General features: G+C 43.7%; 1 protein-coding gene across 1 annotated transcript in view; it reads right to left on the bottom strand.

The window, feature by feature from the left end:
* HSD17B4 (hydroxysteroid 17-beta dehydrogenase 4) overlaps positions 1 to 18,958 on the bottom strand; it is a 1,724,715-nt gene that overhangs the window by 1,074,630 nt on the left and 631,127 nt on the right. The window lies entirely within an intron of this gene.

Genomic DNA, 18,958 nt, shown 5'->3' with positions numbered 1-18,958 from the left:
AAGTGCTAATTGGGAAGAGTGCAGACAGGAATTGAAGTGGGTGCCAAGCATTCACAGTTGAAGATGTTTTAATGGGAGTGGAAGACATTCTCTAAGTGTCTTCTAAACCAGGGACCAACATTCAAAGTGACCCTTTCTGTCAAACTCTGTCCGAAGTTGCAATAGATTACAGCAGAGATCTATGATAATGGGTTTGACTAACCATGACATGAACGTGAGATTTGAATCCCTGATAGAAAGTGAAAGACGACTGACAGTTGTGCAGTGCGTGTGTCAGGACAAGCAGCAGTATCTGGATGACCCGCTAGACAACTGAAATTGAAGCCGGGGGGTGCCTTCAAAAAGACCTGTCCTGCTGTAAACTACGCCCACTGGAGGACCGGAGTGACAGGTTTGAAGCCATCCATAAGTAAGCCAAGCTGGGAAACCACTTTTGATCTTGATTTCTTTAGGGGTTAGCATCCCACAAGCATGTACTGGCAAAGTACATTTTAGCTTTTTAGAGGAAGTATACAAATTCTCTATATATCCATGGGTATGAATCCTCAGACGACTCTGTATAGACATAGTTGTCTATTACCAGTGATCTGCTAGTTTAATCAAAACTTGCTTTTAATCAAGTCAAATCCAGATCAATGTACTCTACTGACCACTCTTCCCATGTCTAGAATTATCACATCTCAAATCGGGGAGGCCCAGATCACCATGCAGTAGCATACATTTCTCATTTCTGTGAATCTGAGCTTGTCCGTGTAGTTCCTGTACTCTCTGTAAAAATCACTACAAGATTCAAAATGTATTGAAGGAACAGTGGCACTTACTTCACCTAGATATAGACCGGGACAGATATATAACTGACAGAGCTACAGTAATTTTCATAAGGGAAAAAACCCTAAAGAATGAATTAAGTCCATCCTATCTACAAGCTTAAATGTTGAACCGACATTGACATGGTTGCAACCGTCAAGAACGGGCTTTCATAAATATGGCATATGGACTATGTGTAGGTTTGCACACATGAATACCCAAGAGTTCAGTGATTTAAGAGGAACAAAAATACAGATTGAAGATCATATTAACTGCAGATCCAAGTATGTAATCTACACCATAATATGCGTATGTGTGAAAATCTATATAGGGGGTATGAACTGAGAATTAAGAACGAGAATCGGAGAACATTTCCATTGGGAGCCAAGATCCAAAATTTCTTTTGGCACAGCATTGGCAGACTACACATCAATTACAGAACAAAATATACCTTAGATTCATAGGTTTGAAGAAAATGTCCCTGGGGAAGAGGGGATGAGACAAAGAATGCCTAGTGAGACAAATGGAAGCAAGGATGATATGCAGAATGAGGGCTACAGAATTTGGATTGAACACAGACCATGAGATGGGCTTGTTCTTGGGATGAATAACATGTACAGTTTTCATATGGCAAATGTATGGTGAAGAATAAACTATAATTTAATGATACGCATTCAGTGTAGCGCCCAAGGAGGAGTCTTTTTAAAATGAATGTGTTCAAAATATTGTACTTGAACTATAAGTACTAACTTAAGATTTTTGAGTATGAACTTTTGAATGTAACACTAAAGGAGGGTTCTCTTTGAAAATATATGAGTGAAACCTAATGTATGTATATTTGTTGGTTTAACATGCACAGGTTAAGCTTACATTTTACTTCTTGTATGTAGCAGTTCAAAAGATAAATAAAATATTCATTGTATTATGATTGCAACAGGACAAAGGTAAATAATTCAAAAAATGACAAGGTAAAAAGAAATGAAATATCACATGCGGTACGCAGCCACCAAGTATTTAAGGAGGGTTCTCTTTGAAAATAACATGAGTTAACCAAATGTATTTATATTTGTTGGTTTGAGGTGTACAGTTTTCAATTTTCACTTTCTTTTCCGCATGTTGCAGTTCAAAAGATAAAATGAATGCTCACTGTACTATGAGTGCATTAGTACAAAACCAAATATTTCAAGAAATGCTTACATCATGCATGGTATACAGACACCAAGCATGTGATCCGGCGTTGACATGTTTTAATACATTCACATAGCGTTGATCGTGAAATCTTCAAGATTGTCAAATTTTCGCAAATCTTGCAATTCATTGAAATTCCAAAGTTGATTGGTAATTCAAACTTTGACCTGGCATGGTTAATTGGTTTGTTAGCGTTTTTTGTTGATAAACAAACATTTCAGATCTTTTCAGAGTTTAGAACATGGCCGCCGAAGTAGGAGGCCGCGTGCACGTGATGACGTCACACAAATTTACCTGCTCAGCATCAATCAATGCTAAACAGTATATCAAATTTTATTCCAATGCGGGACCCTGGAGGAATTCTCCTCTTATGGGCAATTTACAAGGTAAACCAGGGTACAGGTCTAAATAGAAACAGACATTTAGAGGACAATGTGTTATTTACACTAGCCCACTAAGGTACTTAATTTTGGGTTTAGTATACCTTCAGATTTTTTAAATCAAAAGAAGTGGGGAAAGTGTAATAAAGAATGGGTGGATCCATATGAAACATTTTCTGTTTTCAAAACATAGGGAGTGAACCCTTTTATACGAGTTGGAGGAATTAATAAATTGACTAGGACATTATGACTGGGGTATAATACTGGGGTCAAGCAATTAGATCCGAATATCTACTACTAAAACACACTATACAATGCATGCAAAACATGCAAGGTAACATTTAGGAATCACCACCAGAGATACTTTGTTAGATTGAATGAATGCAAGGTTAGATATAATTCATAGGAGCATGTAACTACAAATATTCACTGAGGGAGACACACCTTGAAAATGGAAAAGGCACTTTCAAGCATGGAACTGGGTTAATGTAACCAAATGATAAAATAGGTGTTTGAATATAATAATGGATTACGATGTATTTTAAGATTTTGTAATACAATGTTCAACTAATGCTGTATGGTTCTGTTATCTTTTCTTTCTTTCTTCTCTATTTTCCTAACAATCCAACTTGATACCAACCCCAATTATTTCTGTCTGGCGGTGCAATGGGGTTACACATGAATACTCAATGCATTAGATAAAGAATGTATTTTGAATTAAACTTATTGTTGTGTAATTAACTAAGCCCGGTTTTGAGAAGGGCTGTGATGGCCGAAACACATGCCAACATAGACGTGCACACATGAAATCTAATGTAGTCTTTCGAGATCCTTACTATTACAAATTAAGTAATTAAAAACTTAAACAAGGAATTCTTTGACTCAATTGAATGTAGCGAGTATACCTGAAGCTTGGCGCCACATAAGGGCGCACCACTCTACATATTACAATTAGAGGTTGTCATATTTCCTTTACCAACCTTATTCTGTTTAGCAGACCTTTCATAACTTGTACTTTGGGTAGTTATACGAGAGGGAATTGTACACTGACAGCATGACATTAGGTATTTGGGTATTATATTATGGGTATTTCCTCCTCAAAAGAAGATGAATACTGCGTCCCTCCTAGAGGAGTCACCACTTCCCCTTAACAACCATCTCCTCCCATGTGATTGATCCTCATGTTACCACCACAGGGTTAGGATCAGGTAGCGGCTGCCATCCCATGGCCACATGGGAGGAGACTATAGGCTCAGGCTTAGTGATGACTCTGCAGGATTCATAACATAGTACTGTCTTTCCCTTCAGAAGGGAGAAAAGCAACGAGTGTAACACTGAAGTGGCGCTTGACTATGGCATTTTTTCTTTTACCAGTGAGCTGAAGGATATCATTTGGAGACTGCCTGGAGACCACAACTGCCAAGAGCACCAAAGGCGGCAACTGTCGGGCTCTGCCCTTGGAACTGTGCTCTGCTTTAAAAGCAGTGTGTAGCCCCATCCTCAGGATAAATGGAGCTTGATTGTAAGGATGATGACTTCCCCCACCCTCACACGCCACTAATCCAGATGCTACCCCGGGTACAGAGACAGCGAGGACAGCATCAGCAAGCTGAGCGGTCTCATTCCTGATTTCTGAACCTATCCTTGTCCATTAAGGAAGACATCCAAGAAAACAGACTTCATCCATAAGAGGAAAGGAAGTGAGGCAAATGCTACTGCTTACAATAGTAATATTACTGAATACTTTCCAAGCACGCAAGAGGTTGACATCAAATGCTCGCTACCTGCCAATATGAATCTTAGCTAGCCCGTTTGGGCTCAAAACTGACGGAATCCATTTTCAGTTCCCTGAAACTGACATTAATGCAGAAAAAACATCTTTAATCCACTTGCTGGCAGGTTGCCGGCAGTTAGGAGGGGGACACAACTCTTCTCTCACCATGAATTCAGGAAGGAAGGAGAGCAGGTACAACGGGGAGAAACGGCAATGCTCAGACCCTAATACTCGCACAACTATAGGGAACCACCTAGAGAGGAGTCTTCTATGTACCTCTGTGATGAACTCCACCATAGTTGAATCAGACAACATCGAAGAGCCAAACAGGCCAGGCGTTGCCCCTAAATCTGGAGAACCATAGGAAATCAACAACTTGTCAGAGAGGTGATAGAGCCAGAGCACCGACTTGCAATCTAGAGGATGAGCCCCAATCCATTTCTAGTCTGGGGGACCGCCCATCCTCACACAGGTCAATGTCCTTCATGCTAAAACAACAATCTGTGGATTTCCTGTTGACCTCACTGGTTAAACATTGCAAAAGCATTTATAGAGAAGTTACATAGCACTCAGAGGTGTTAAGGCGATAACAAGACATCTTGGTATTGATTAAACTGGTACTAACTAATGTTGCATGTTACATCCCGGAACACACTGGGGTTGACGTGGATGCATGGCATCCCTGATGCACTTAGACCAACAATGATAGGCAAAACTAGACTTCCAGCAGACCCAAATATCTGCGACAACACCTATACATCTAAAAGCTTCTGCCCAGGAGCAGAGTATCAATGAACCCTCTCAGATTAAGCCATCAGCCCCCTCCGTAGCTAACAATATATCCCGGATGGAGAGAACTGAGAACAATGGTATCAAAACCAGAAAAAGAAGCAAATATAAAAGATTGTCTAACATGCACAGATGCAAAGGAAATATGTAAAAATATGTTGGGAAACCGTCTGTAAAACATGGGCTTGTGATTGATTTGGGTGCAGTAAACACTAGCCTCGAAACAGACCTTGATGGGAAATGTATTATTTTAACTAAAGCAAGGAAGAAACAAAATATCAACACGAAAAGAAAAAAAAAAGGGAGGGGACGGGGCAAAATGTAACACTTCCATCGACGAAGACCGGTGAAGTTAATCTCTGCACTTCACAAAAGTGCCCAAAGAGCAAAAGGAGGTGTTATTGTCCAATTCCCACAACATACAGCAGGTTGATACCAAGGGGGGAAAAAAAGGAAAAAAGGGACATTCATGAATGTCAAAATAAAATTATTCCTCTACTTCAGCAATTAACAGCAGGACGATTTGAGTAATCTGGAAGGAATAAGCTTACTGCTTAATGAGCTAGAAAAAGTGAATTCCCAACAAAAGCACAAAGCAGAGACACTTGGCAGAAACAAACTATACAACATGGGATTTTTAACCACGCACATCTCCCAATCCAAGAGTGGCAAAAGAGGAGTGACCCTATGGCCCTAAATACTCATTACCCTCATGGACGCGAGTATCACTCCAATTTTGAATAATTTCAAACACAAGTGACCAAACATGATCTAGATCCTGAGCTGAGCATGAACATCCAAAGCCTCTTTCGTTTGACCAGTAATTGCACACTTAACCGTAGCACAATATTGAACTTGTTACATCTGGTATTCCTGCTACGCTTGATCACTTTCAGTGATATAAAGATCGGAGATCAGATGGAAGAAAAACATCTGGCAGGGGAAGGTCTACTCCTGCTCAGAATCAGTTAGAGCATCTGTGCTGTCATTCGCAAATACATTCCTGAGGTTGAGCTACGGATGCATACAAATTATAAGGATAAGAATGTGCACCCTTCAACGTAAGCCCTGGGAATGCTCGCTTAGCCCGAGAAGCTACCCACCCCTCACAGAGGAAGCTGACAGTGGCGTTAACAAAAGGTGGCATAAGAAAATCCTTCATAAGTGCACTCAGAATAATTATTCCAACTGGTACTGAGGGTGGAGACTTGTTATGGCTTGCGGGGGATCCTTCAGCCTAGAGAATCATCGGGACACTTGTGCTCTCCTGGAATATGAGAGGACCGAGTCATTACCAGGGGGGGGGAGGAGGATTTGGGCTAACCTAAAGGATTATGCTGTGGTCGCTCTGCAAGAGACTTGGGCAGTTGATAATCTTAAGTGCAATGGCAGAAATCACATTCAGCCTCTGGCAAAACAGAACCGACAAGGCAGACCTAAGGGTCTCTAATGTCTACTCATTGAAGCAAGTTGTGGTAGACTCAGATTATGTATTAGTGGGCCATATAGAGGAGAATTTGCAAGGACTACATAAAACAGCCATACACAAACATACAACCACACAGTTTTGGGTCACACTGTAGAAATCATGTACCAAATAGATCCCATATTGGAGGTATTTAACAGCGCCAGCCCCATTCCAATCCTAATACTGGGTGACTTTAACACAAAGATTCCACACTCCAACATAGACAAACTAGAAACAGCATTCAATATCCCTGGGGCACAGCTTAAACAACCCCTGAGTAATGTCAAGGGAATGAAGTGTAATCACATGTAAAGAAATCGTGGGTTCATCATGCTCAAGTGAAGATGTAATAGGGACATTCTGGGCGAATATACCAGATTGACTCACAAGAGCGCATCCACACTTGTCTATTGCTTTATACAAGCACATTTTTACTCCTTGGTATTGGGTCGCAGCATAGTAGGAAGGGAGGAAAGCGTCAAGCAGAATTACATGAAAACCGCACAAGCTAGAGGGAGCAGACCAGTGTCTTATGCAAGAAAGTGTGGGGACCCATTACTCTCCATGGAGAGGTAGCTATATACAGACGCACTAGCAACCCAAGTTGGAGATTAGCGAGGATGGAACATTGTGCAGCCCTAGTACCGAAGGAGTATAAGTCACTTATTACAAAAGTAATCTACCGGACCTTCCCCGACCCCAGATATATGTAGAGATACATTATCTCTGAAAAGATTCATCACAAAAATCACTCACATTTGTTTGACCGCAATATATGTGACAGAAAAAGAAAGGTAAGAAGTTACCTGCAGAGTGCTGTGAGATCAAATGAAGAGGAAATTAGTATTGCTAACCATTGTAATTCGCTTAAAACAATATTGCAGCTGGCTGCAATCAGAAGCTAAAGGTGATCCAGAATAATGCCATCCGAGCTGCTCTCAATATTCCAAGAAGGGAGCACAGTGCCGCAAGAAAAAAAATGCTCACTGGCTTCTGATCAGAGGGCAAATTATTTTAGAGACTATCTATTACACACAAATGTATTTCCAATTCAGCTCCCCCTACTTGGCCCAGAAAATCATCAGAGATCAATCCGTCAGTGCCTGCAGATCAGCCTATAGCAAGAAACTGATGCAACCGAAATTCAAACGGTCTAAAGCTGGCGGTGCTAGCTTTCCCACCTTTGCAGCAAAATAGTGGAACTCTCTCTGCCCCACCTCCTTCTTGAGAGCGGAACAATTGTACTGGGCCTTTAGGAGGTAGCTAAAAACGTGGCTATTCGCATAACTGCACGACACTATGCTTATACCATGCCCTGAATTCTTAATACTCCGTTTTGTACGTGTAACTGGTACTGTAACAGCGCATTGACGCCTTTGGGTTTAGCATACTTTATAAATGAAAAAATAAATAAGAAGTAAGCAAATACTCGGTAGTCAGTCAAAATCTCGAAACCAAAATATCGAATACAAAAAGACCGAAAAAAAAAATATCGAAAAAAAAAATATCGAATTTTTTATTTATTTATTTATATATGTTTTTGGGGTCAGGTAAGTAAAAAAAAGGGGTAAAATAAAAAAAAAATGAAAAAAAAGGGGGGTTGGGGGGGGAACCCCCCCATTTAAAAAAAAAACACATTGAAAAAAAAATTCGATATTTTATTTTTCTGCCTTTTGTATTCGAGATTTTGGTTTTCGAGATTTTGGTTTTCGATATTATCACTATAAACCCAAATACTCATATAAGGATTGTAAAAAACGATGCAAGGGAGTTCCGGAAATTAGTAAGCAACAACCCCAGTCACTCAAAATTCATAGTAGGAGCGTCCAACCAGGCATGGGAGAGCCACATGAAAAACAATGAGGGGAACAACCTTGTATCCTGTTTGATGTCAGCTTGGGCTACAGAAAAATGGTCCCTAAAACACAACGAGAAGGACATTGTCGACTTCATTAACTCAAGCCAGGAAGATAGGACATGGTCCTCTTGCAGCTTTTTCAAACCTTCAGTGACAGGACGTTTCCCTGGTTCATAGACAAAGAGCATTGCAGTGCCGGTGTACAAACAAAGCCTACATAATGACCCGAATAGTTATCGCATCCTGGTCAATGCTCGATGCGTCTGCTAAGATCCTGGCAAGGCCCTTGCTGGAAGACCTATCAAAATGGGTGAGCAAAAACAGATTGTACCCTTCAATCCACTGGGATTACGTAAACCTGGCTTCACCACCAATAACTTGATTCTACACACCACCATTGTGGAGAGTGCCAGGAGTCTTCAAAGCCAACCAGTTTGCTTTGCATTTGTTGACTTCAGTGTTGTGTGTGTGACACTGTGAACCCGGGCGACTCTGGACTAAAGTGGATGCATGGGGCATACCACACAGACTACCACACAGACTACTTAATATCATCAGTACACTATACCAGAACACCTTTGTAATGGTAAGAACCAGTGCTAGCGGAACTTTAACCACACCAATCAGCAGAACAGAACAAAAACAAGGTTGCACATTAACACCACTACTCTTCAACTTGTATATGGCTGATCTATCCTCGTATCTTGAAGTTGAGAAATCCCTTCTTCTTAGTATGGGCTCAAACAGATTCTCTAGGTTAGGGTATGCAGATCTGCTGCTCATTAACCTTAGCTACTGCAGACAAAATGAACCCAAACGTACGTATGTGTGTGTGGTGTGGGGAAGGAAGAAAATGGAATGATCTAAGGAGACTTGAAAACCGCAGCATCAGGTTGCTCTTGAACCGGTCATCAGTATGCCAGCAGAATACCTTGTGTGAACTGAATATTGGCTCTGTTAACGTGGTTTTATAAACTCAGCAAGCAATATACTGTTGGAAATTGGCAATGGAAGGTGCACCGCACCAAGAAACTATAAAACTGCTGAAATACAACAAGCAGGTTACCAGTATTGCAATATGGAAGCAGGGAGCAATATGGGAATCTCACTAGGGATTACATTGGTCTAATTTTAATTTAACTTCTGCTGAATATAAAAGACTCTTAAAGGACTACATAACAGAGCTAGACAGAGATCAGACTTGGACCAATCTAGCTCTGAATCCTCTAGCAAAGACTTTATAAATGGACAAGTTCCGGGTTTGTATGCAAGAGAATTTTCCAACTAATTTCTTTGCACCCTCTACCTGAGACTGAAGTTTAACATAATAGATAGGTAGAGAAGAAGGTTGGGTTCTAGGTAATGAACACTCCTGTGCTGAGCTTAGTGAGTAGTTTGCTTGGACTCCATCAGGTTCTGCAAGATAACAGGTTGGAAGAGGTAAACCCAATGCCTCTTGAGAAAGGAGTTTATCGAGACGTCCTGGTTACCGTGCAAGAAGAGTATTAGGACCCTTTGAGATAAAAGGATCTTTACGCGTTTTAAGCTGTGGTTTTTACAAGTGTGTTTTTATTTACATTGAAACATAGACACATTGCGTGAATTTCTCAGGCCAATGGCAGAAGTCATCCAATATGCTACGGGTCATTTAGGCTGATGCCTGTTGGTTCTGCTCGCATGTCTGGTGGTCTACTGCCATTGGCCTGAGAAATTCACGGAATTGATCCCTTTAACCTTATCATTCTGCCTTGATAAAGACCCTCCAGGGTTGAAACACGTGTCGGCTGACCTTCTCTTTGCAGACAATGTAAATAAAAACACACTTATTGTAAGGTAACCAGGACGTCTCGATTAACATAATAGATATGCTGAACAAAAAAGGCCTCAGATTGGTTATGCCAAAAGCTATCCATACTTGCAGACTCTGTAAGTCCAAGGAAATGTAAACCGTTAAACATCTGTTTTGTGCATGCCAGGTAATATTCCAAGCCAGACTAAGTAGTACATGCAGCAGGAAAATCTACAATTTATTGCAGGCTTTGTGGAGAGGTTTTCTGGAGGTTAACAATCTAGGGTAACAATATTCCATTAATCTACCATTAGGCAAGGTTATGACCAGAAGGTCTGAAGCTGGTCCCGGAAACAGAGACCACTGCTAGCTCAGTAACCACTATACCGCCCTCATGCGCAGCAGGGCCTCTGGTGCCTTAAGGCCCAGCAAGCACAGAAAAGCTGGAACTGTCGTCTGACATTGGAAAACCTGGCCCACCCAGAAGATGTTTGCCACTCTGTCCTCAGGCGGAAAACCCCAACGCAGGTGATTTTCCAAGACTGCACTAATAAATCAGAGGGTATGGGATGGCGAAACCTGAGACATCTCGAAGTTAAGGGAAAAGCCCAAGCTGTGCAATAGGCTGCATGTCCGGTATAGGTGACCCGACGCTAGATCTAGCGAGTGTGCTCGGACGAGCCAGTAGTCCAGGAAGGGAAATATGCAAATGCCTTCCCTCTTGAGACGAGCCGCCACTACTGCTAGCAGCTTGGTGAAAACCCTGGGTGCAGAAGGGAGACTGAAAAGGGAAGCCTTTGAACTGGAAATGACAGCTCCCCACTTAGAATCTCTGATACTTCTTGTGGATGCAAGTAGGCATCCTTGAGATCATGGAAGACTTCCCAATCATTCACGTCCAGGGCTTGAAGGATCTGTGCTACAGTGACCATCTTTAACTTGTCCATGCGCAAGTACAAGTTCGGAACCCGCAGATTAAGAATGGGCCTCAGACCTCTGTCCTTTGGCACCAGAAAGTATGTTGCGGCTCAAACCCTGCCTCGTTACGAGTAGGATATCACCGTTGCGGCACCTTTGTCAAGAAGCTGATGGATCTCTTCCAGCAGAAGAGTTTTTAAAAAAAATTAAAATATTTTATTGGTTTAGTAATCAAGAACAAGTATATTGTTAACAAGATATCATAAAACCTTTAACATTTGCAACGTCATCATCTTGACAATCACCTTTACAATCTAAAGAGGGAAGCCACCGTAAGCAATCACTTATCTCAGTCCAGCCATCATAGTGCATAGGCATTTGCGAGTTCATGGTTCTCACTCACAATTGGTTCACTTGACAGGGGTACTCATTTCCACCTCTCCATTTCCTAGCATTTTCATTACAGCAATTACCAATCCGTTTGCTCACCCATCAGTACCCATTTCCACCACTCCAATGGGCCCATGGTCACCCCCATGTCCATATGTCCTTTCAAAAAGAAATGTCTCACTTTAATTAGGGACTTAAAAGCCATTATCAGATGCACAGGACATTCCACCAGTTCAACCACTTTACAGAATCTGCACCACAGATTCCTCCTCCAATGCACCTCCCTGGAGTCTAGAATGTTTAGACGACATCTAAGTAATAGATCTCGAATCTTTGGGGAGGGGAACTTTTGCAAATATTTAGGAAGCACATTCAAAGCTTTTCCATCTTCAATCAGTATGCGCCCCAACTTGTCTTTACCACATCGCTCTTTAGCATCAATCCAGTCCCAGGCCTCGAGCTTCTTCTTGACGTTGGACGGATTGCACATTAATTCATCAATCTCAATGCCTCTCCTCTTCATAATTTGCTCCACTTTCAGTTTCCAACATTCAAGATATTTATCACTAGTCTCCTGACCACTTTCCAATAATTCAAATGGCCGGGCGAGGGATTCTTCTGTACATTTCTTATATAAAGCAATCGTCCTTCATACCACCATGGATTCTAGTGACTGCAATTTCAACTCTAACCTAATTGCACAAGTTGGTAAGCCACTAGGGAGCCTCAGGACCTTGTGCCAGAACAAACCCTCTAGCTTGCCCCATACAGAAAAGGAGAGGTGGAGGATTGCTTCGGCACCATAAGTTAAGGTTTGGGCCACTTTTTGTTTGTAAAATGAGAGTATTGGGATGAGCGTGAACTGCTCGTATTTCTTCTTGAAGCTCTTTCCCTCATTTATCAATATTGACAACCTAGATTGCAGGCATATATAGTGTTCAGATTCACTTCTACTCTTGTTTATTGTCACTCCCAGATATATGATGGAGTCAACAATTTCTAGGGGTATCCCCTCTACTCTCCAGGTGAATCTCACACTTTGTTTTGCCGGCTGCTCTCATAACCATAATTTTAGATTTTCCGACATTGGTCTTCATACCATTTAGGCTCAGGAATTCCTCAAAGGCATTTAATCTCCTTTGCAGACTGATCTTAGTCAGGTCTAAGAAGACAAGATCGTCTGCAAAGAGGACCCACGGTACCCCCCCCTGCCATTAATCTTCAGAGAAAATGTCCTTACTGCGCTTTGAGACTCCGGCAGATCAGCTATATATAGACAAAACAGGAGTGGTGCCAAGGCACACCCCTGTTTAAGTCCACGGAAGGTGTTAAATTTTGTCCGATAGTGTCCCCTTATTAGACAGGGGAATCAAAACAGAGGTGTCAGTATAGAGGGCTTCAACCAGGTCTATCGAGCAACCCCATTTTCTCAATTTTGCCCAAAGTCTCCCCCTGATAACACAATCAAAGGCCTACTGTAGGTCCATGAAGGCGAGATATAGTGGTATACCTGAGTCCAGCTCCCTCTCTTTCAATAGATCTAAAATGAAGAGATTAAGGAACATACCCACTCCCTTCACAAACCCTGTTAGTCACAGATCCAGAATGCCACTTTTCGATGCCCATACTTATAGTTCTCTCAACAAAACTGTCGCAAAGAGCTTCCTAATGAAATCAAGCAGAGCGAGGGGTTGGTAGTTCCGAGGGTCTGCTCGATCGCCTTTTTTAAAAATGGGAACAAATGTTCGCCTCCCTCCAGGAGGCTGGTATTTCCTTATTTGCCATGATCTGCCAAAACATGACGAGTAATTTGGCCCACTGCTCACTGTTCTTTTTCAGCTCTTGTTTAGAAAGGCCATCTGGCCCGACTCCCGAGAGGAGCTCAAACTGCCCATCATGATGTCCGCGTCATGTTCGTCAAATTCAAAGTTCCACCTTGGAGGTGAGCAATCGGTTATGATCTCATCCTTAGATTCAGGGTCTGCGAAAAGGGAAGAATAATGTTGAACCCAATCCCCTTCAGGCACCATATTCAGAGATTTCGCCTCTCTAAACATCCCCCATTATTAATTAGTTCCCAGATGTCTTTAGATTTTTTTTTGCACAAACCGCTTTCAGAACAAATTCGACATCATTCTGGGCTCTGATGGTCCTAGAGCTCTTGCACCAATTTTTTAAATTTTTTACAGAGCTTCCATATTTGATCTAATTTAGCAGGATAAACGTCTCTACCAATAGTTCTTATCTCCTTTCTCCTCAATCTCCTCCTGTTCACTAGGTCAGTATCATATATGTGCTTTTGGGACCAAACCTTCCCCCTCTTGGCATTTTCTTTCCTATTAAATTCTTTTAGGATTCCAAGGTACTCTATTTTGTTCGATTGTTTCTGGATTTGGGTAGTGTATAGACGTATTACTTTGGTAACTTCTTGGTGTTTTAACCTTAATCGATTGCTACTTCATCCTAATTCCACCTCCCCTTGAGGACCCCTGACCTTCCATCCCGCTATGTGGATGTCCAGCAGATCACGATCACTCAGTCTTTGGGGATTGATCGAAAACCGCTCTACCATCTCTTTTAGGTTATTAGACACAAAGCAGTAGTATAAACACGATTCAATTTCCCTGATCTCCATGTAACGCACCCCGCTGTATAACCCACTGTTAAACCATTTCAGAGGTGCATCCCTCTCATCAACATATTACACATCCATTCATGCTCATTCCACTGCCCCTCTTTAAGGGGGGCACCAAGCTTGTCCAGCAACTTAATATTCAAATCCCCCACAAATGACTATTTTAATCTCCCCCCATTCATGCATTGCTTCATCCACCATTTCCGTCACTGAAGCTACCAATTTTGTCTTCTTGGGCATGTTAAAGCGCCAATAGATATTAATTAGCAAAAGAGATCTTTCTCGGACATCCCCCTTCTGATGCAAAAATAGCCCTTGTACACATAGATTTGGACATTTCACCTCTATAACATTCCATCCTGATTACATTTTTAAATAGGGGCCGAAACCCTCTGGCATTACAGCATACAATCCTCAAGGCATCCTGGCTCCTGGCTTTGTCAGTCTATTTCGTTATGGGTGCATTTAGGGCACCAGCCAACCAGGACCATCCCCTCTGCTCCAATTGTTCTTCATTTGAGTTTGCTGGCCTCGTTGCTCTACATGTTTCCTGATTTGAGACTGAAGTTCCAGGCCAGTAAATCATACTTGTCATAAGAAATGGCCGTTGCAGCTTTAGTAGAGAATTCTTTTTTTTCCTCTCTACCAGCATGCTGAGTTGGCACTTTAGCCAGATTCTTCTTTATTTTTCTTGGAACCGCCGCCTCTCTCCAACTTGCCAAAATGTTATCTTCATAATAACTCCCCTCCTATCCCAATCTCAGAAATGTCTCTATTAGATAAAATAAGTTCTTTCATGTGTTTCGAAAAAAAGTGCAGCAAGACCGAATCCATCCACCTGGAGGCCACTTTATGTTTTGGGATAGTGCAGTTTAACAATCTTACCATGTTTCTACTGTTTAACACTGGTGCAGGAGACCCTCCCACCACCCATTCGACAAAGATTCTGGCACTTATCGTCTACATTTTCTTGAAGCACTCTTTCCTTTTTTAAAAATTTGGATTATCTTTCCTTGCATTGCCCCTTTGACATTCGACCATTCCTTTGACTTCCTTCTACTTGCGGTGCTTAGCACCAATATTTATACTCGCTGGATGGATCCCCTTTCTCTTCTCTTCAAGCGTTTGAAATATTCTATGAGGACTCAAAGGTATTGTACCCTACATCTTTCCACCTAAGGACAGATCAATTTTGTCTCGGGCCTTTGGGACTATTAGAATCCATTTCCCACTGCCATTATGACCATGTTCGATATGGGAAGGCAAGGAATTCTGAGATCCACTATCCTTTAAGGCAGTGGAGCTCGCTTCCCCCCCCCCCCACCAGTGAGGGAGACCTTATTCCAACCCTTCTCCATTTCCAGAGTTTTTACCCGTCTGTAGTCTATCTGGACCAACAGAACAGGAGATTTAGTAACCAAAGCCAGTTGGCTCTCAATGGTTTCCCAGTCTGAAGGGCTTACTTCTTTCCACTGGTCGTCTTCTTTCACCCTCTCAATTTCCTCAAGAATGTCAGGTCCATAATGGGGATAAAACCACCATTACATCTGGCTTCTCTGTCGGAAGCTACTTCAAGCTCCATATTTGTCACTGGTTCAAGTAAGGTCAGTTCTTTCCTTGGCCTTTTTGGAGCTGGGGGATGTCCATTTTGGGTGAGGAACGGAGGTGTCTCAGAAAGGCTCTGGATCCCTTCAGTTTCTTTTTAATGAGACCCGGCATGCTCTTAGTCTTTTTTCCTTCAGACGTCTGTCCCTTCTTCCTCCCTTCTTTGGCTTTGCTAGCATCTCGTGCCATTGAGTGTTTGAAGAGGGAGAAGAACAAGTTACTCTCATACCTGGTAACGTTCTTTCGATGGGATGGTCCGACGACGTATTCCATATCTATGACAGTAATCACCACAGCTGTGCTGCTTCGGAAAATCTTCGGCGTTTGCGTCCTGTGTCGATGACGTCGATACGCCGCCCTCGAGGACCTCCTCCGACGGCCGAGGTCACTGGATGTTATAAGTAGGATGCACGACGCCCGTAGCCTCAGTTGTAGTTTTTTCCCAGAATGTGGGCCACCAGTCTTCTGCCAGTCTGACACACAAAGCCTTGCGGAAACGTAAGCTGCAATCGCATAAGAAATTCTGTAGCGGGGAAGGGAGGGAGCGATATGGAATATGTCGTCGGACCATCCCATCGAAAGAACGTTACCAGGTAAGAGAGTAACTTGTTCTTCGAAGGGATTGGGTCCTCCGAAGTATTCCATATCTACGACAGGCTCCCAAAACAGTACCAATGCAAGGAGGTGGGAAAAGAATTTAGAAAACAGAAATTTAGCATACCCAATCAAATTTCGGAGTCAAGGACCGCCGTGCCAAAGGCCAGATCCTGCCCCCGGATGGAATCGAGGGAATGGTGACGTACAAAAGTATGTACCGAAGCCCAGGTGGCTGCATCACAGATGTTGCGAATAGGAACACCCCTCTGCAGGGCAGTAGAGGCAGCCATACCCCTGGTAGAATGAGCCCGTAAGCCAACCGGTGGGTCCTTACCCGCCAAGCGGTAACACTCAGAGATAGCCAAAATAATCCAGCGAGACAAAGTCTGTTTCGTCACAGCCTGTCCCAAACACTTTCCAGCGTAACTAATAAAGAGCTGATCGTCCACTCTGACCCGGGACATGCGTGAAATATAAAAGCTTATTGCTCTCCTAGGATCAAGCCTATGGAGCCTCTCCTCTTCCTTACCAGGATGTGGAGGAGGATAAAATGCCGGAAGAACAACCTTCTGGACTAAATGAAATTCCGACACCACCTTTGGAAGAAAAGAAGGACGATCTCCAAGGACAACCCTGTCCTTATGAAACACAGTGAAGGGTGGCTTAACTGAAAGTGCCTGTAACTCACTCACTCTGCGAGCGGAGGTGACCGCAGCTAAAAATACCTTTTTCATAGTTAACAGACTCAGAGGGCATGAATGCAAAGGCTCAAACGGAGCACCCATCAGAAACTTGATAACAAGGTTCAAATCCCAACTGGGCACCTCGAAAGGTGACAGAGGGAACACATTAGTGAGCCCTTTCAGAAACTGAGAAATTAAAGGAATTTTAAAATAGGAACACTCTTCAGACGAGCGCTTAAATATGGACTGCGCCGCCAGGTAACCTTTAATGGTACCCACTTGAAGGCCCCTGTGGGCCAAAGAAAGCAAAAAAGACAGAACTATGGGAATTTCACATGCAAAAGGATCCATATTCTTAACCCTACACCAGTCGCAGAACTTCCTCCAACGGCAACGGTACAGGGACTTTGTTGCGGGCCTTCTGGCTGAAAGCAACACCTCCATCACGTCTTCAGGGAGGTCCCAATCCTTATACCTCAACCTTTCAGAAACCAAGCGTGAAGGTTGAGGGACCTGACCTCTGGATGGAGAACCTGACCCCCCTTCCTTGAGAGCAGATCGTCTCGGTAGGGAAGACGACGTGGAGGGCAGATGGACAAGTCAAGAAGGTCCGGGTACCACATCCTCTGGGCCCACGCCGGAGCAATGATGATCATCCAGGAACCGAACCTCCGTAACCTCCGCAGTACTTGGGGGATGATGGGGACTGGAGGAAACGTGTACAGCAGTGGGAATGACTACTCCACCACAAATGTGTCTCCTAAGGCTCCATTTGGAGGAAAATCACGCGAGCAGAACCTCTCGCACTACCGGTTGACACTGGAGGCGAAGAGATCCACTTGAGGGGTCCCCCAAAGGGCAAAGATCTCCAGGAGAATCTCCTGAACCAACTCCCACTCGTGAGCGATTACGCTCTGCCTGCTCAGAGCGTCCGCCGTCTCGTTTTCGTCTCCTGCCAGATGAACTGCCGAGATCGAAAATTCCTGCTGGATTGCCCAGAACCAGAGCTGCATCGCCTCCCTGCACAGAGGAAGTGACCTTGCCCCCCCCTTTTTGTTGAGGTAGTGCATGGCCACCGTGTTGTCCGTCAGGATCAGGAAATTCTTTCCTCGCACAGTCGGCAGAAAAGCCTTCAGGGCTAGCCTGACGGCCCTCAGCTCCAACAAATTGATATGGAGTCTGGACTCCGACAGAGACCAAAGACCGCTGACTGTCAACTTGTTGGCATGAGCTCCCCATCCCGTGAGGGATGTGTCCGACATGATCGTCACCTCCGGCCAGGGCAGCCAAAATGGAGCCCCCCCTCATCAGATTGCCTTCGTCGGCCCACCACAGAAGGTCCCGGGCGACCGAAGACGGCACCTGAACAGGGTCCGACATCCTGCCGGAGGACTGAGACCACTGGAGCTTGAGTGCCCACTGCAAAGATCTCATCCGCAACCTGGCCTCTGGCACCAGAAGAATGCAGGATGCCATGAGGCCGAGCAGTCTCAAGAACTCGAACGCTGGGAGAGTCTGGGCAAGTTGAAACTTGGGCACCATCTGCTGAATGTGATGAGCCCTCACCTGGGGAGGAAAACACTGCCCCGGGGACGTGTCGAGCACTGCTCCGATGTACTGGAGCCTCTGAGTTGGTGTCAAATGGGACTTCTTTAAGTTGAGGGAGAAGCCCAGCTTGTGGAGGGAGTGGCAGGTAACTGACAGATGATCCAGGACTTGCTCGGAAGAGCGCGCCCTGATCAACCAATCGTCCAGGTAGGGGTAGACGTGAATCCTCCCTTTCCTGAGGTGCACTGACACCACTACCATGAGCTTGGTGAAGACCCTCGGGGCGGAGGTCAATCCGAACGGCAGGACCCGAAACTGAAAGTGCGAGTCGCCAACAGCAAACCTCAGGTACTTCTTGTGCTTCGGATGGATCGGCACATGAAAATAAGCATCCTTGAGGTCGAGAGACACCAACCAGTCCTGAAGTTGAAGGTCCTGGAGAACTTGAGAAAGAGTAACCATCTTGAACTTGTCCTTCCTGAGGAGTTTGTTCAAACCGCGCAAGTCCATGATGGGTCTCAATCCCCCG

The sequence above is a fragment of the Ambystoma mexicanum genome, chromosome 6p (assembly GCF_040938575.1).
Source record: "Ambystoma mexicanum isolate Mex_15411 chromosome 6p, UKY_AmexF1_1, whole genome shotgun sequence".
NCBI lineage: Eukaryota > Metazoa > Chordata > Amphibia > Caudata > Ambystomatidae > Ambystoma > Ambystoma mexicanum.
The sequence above is the reverse complement of the archived record's forward strand: the minus strand, read 5'-3'. Positions and strand labels throughout refer to the sequence as shown.